Raw genomic sequence first — 2,024 nt, 5'->3', positions numbered from 1 at the left:
AGGTCAGGTCCCACCTCGTTCGATTTCGCCAGTTCCCAAGCTCCGTTCCATGTCAGACTCCACCAAATTTCGTTTATGATTCCGCCAGTTCCCAGCTTAGTTCCCAGCTCAGTTCCATGTCCAAGTCCTTGTGCCTGTTGCTAGGTCAGGTCCCACCTCGTTCGATTTCGCCAGTTCCCAAGCTCCGTTCCATGTCAGACTCCACCAAATTTCGTTTATGATTCCGCCAGTTCCCAGCTTAGTTCCCAGCTCAGTTCCATGTCCAAGTCCTTGTGCCTGTTGCTAGGTCAGGTCCCACCTCGTTCGATTTCGCCAGTTCCAAGCTCCGTTCCATGTCAGACTCCACCAAATTTCGTTTATGATTCCGCAGTTCCCAGCTTAGTTCCCAGCTCAGTTCCATGTCCAAGTCCGTGTGCCTGTTCCGGGTCAGGACCCACCCCGTGTTATCATTTATCCCTGAATAACACACCATTGTCGGATTGGTGTAGACGGTTACGACCGCCTTAGTGAGTTCGCCACTCTCACTTGTCAAAATTTTTCTAAGTCCGTGTGCCTGTTCGGGTCAGGACCCACCCCGTGTTATCATTTATCCCTGAATAGCACACCATTGTCGGATTGGTGTAGACGGTTACGACCGCCTTAGTGAGTTCGCCACTCTCACTTGTCAAAATTTTTCTAAGTCCGTGTGCCTGTTCCGGGTCAGGACCCACCCCGTGTTATCATTTATCCCTGAATAGCACACCATTGTCGGATTGGTGTAGACGGTTACGACCGCCTTAGTGAGTTCGCCACTCTCACTTGTCAAAATTTTTCTAAGTCCGTGTGCCTGTTCCGGGTCAGGACCCACCCCGTGTTATCATTTATCCCTGAATAACACACCATTGTCGGATTGGTGTAGACGGTTACGACCGCCTTAGTGAGTTAACCACTCTCACTTAGTCAAAATTTTTCTAAGTCCGTGTGCCTGTTCCGGGTCAGGACCCACCCCGTGTTATCATTTATCCCTGAATAACACACCATTGTCGGATTGGTGTAGACGGTTACGACCGCCTTAGTGAGTTCGCCACTCTCACTTGTCAAAATTTTTCTAAGTCCGTGTGCCTGTTCCGGGTCAGGACCCACCCCGTGTTATCATTTATCCCTGAATAGCACACCATTGTCGGATTGGTGTAGACGGTTACGACCGCCTTAGTGAGTTCACCACTCTCACTTGTCAAATTTTTCTAAGTCCGTGTGCCTGTTCCGGGTCAGGACCCACCCCGTGTTATCATTTATCCCTGAATAGCACACCATTGTCGGATTGGTGTAGACGGTTACGACCGCCTTAGTGAGTTCGCCATTCTCACTTGTCAAAATTTTTCTAAGTCCGTGTGCCTGTTCCGGGTCAGGACCCACCCCGTGTTATCAGTTATCCCTGAATAGCACACCATCGTCGGACTGGTGTAGACGGTTACGACCGCCTTAGTGAGTTCGCCACTCTCACTTGTCAAAATTTTCTAAGTCCGAGTGCCTGTTCCGGGTCAGGACCCACCCCGTGTTATCAGTTATCCCTGAATAGCACACCATCGTCGGACTGGTGTAGACGGTTACGACCGCCTTAGTGAGTTCGCCACTCTCACTTGTCGAAAATTTTCTAAGTCCCTTCACACTTAGAAAAAATTCGTTAAAATCAGGAGGACCACCCTCGGACACCCCAACACCTTGCAAACGTTGTCCGAACATAGGGTGATCTACCTGGACCCCGGGAGAGCGGAGGGTCGGTTCGCAGCCTGGAGCTCACATTCAAAATTTTTCTCTCCCTATAATCTTGCCGAAGGGTTTCTGCAGACCACCGGATTTTGCATGAGTAGGTGAGTTATATCCCCTTACATTTGGTAGACCCAAATTCGCTCTCCTGGTAGACCCAAGTTATATTATGGGGTAGACCCAGTTTCGAGCATGGGGTAGACCCACGTGAATGCCCTGGTAGACCCAAATCATGCGAGCACCATAAAAATCAGCGGGGTTTTTCCTCGAGCCTATCC

This window comes from Stigmatopora argus, unplaced genomic scaffold (assembly GCF_051989625.1).
Source record: "Stigmatopora argus isolate UIUO_Sarg unplaced genomic scaffold, RoL_Sarg_1.0 HiC_scaffold_28, whole genome shotgun sequence".
In the NCBI taxonomy this organism is placed as follows: domain Eukaryota; kingdom Metazoa; phylum Chordata; class Actinopteri; order Syngnathiformes; family Syngnathidae; genus Stigmatopora; species Stigmatopora argus.
This window is presented reverse-complemented; position numbering follows the sequence as displayed.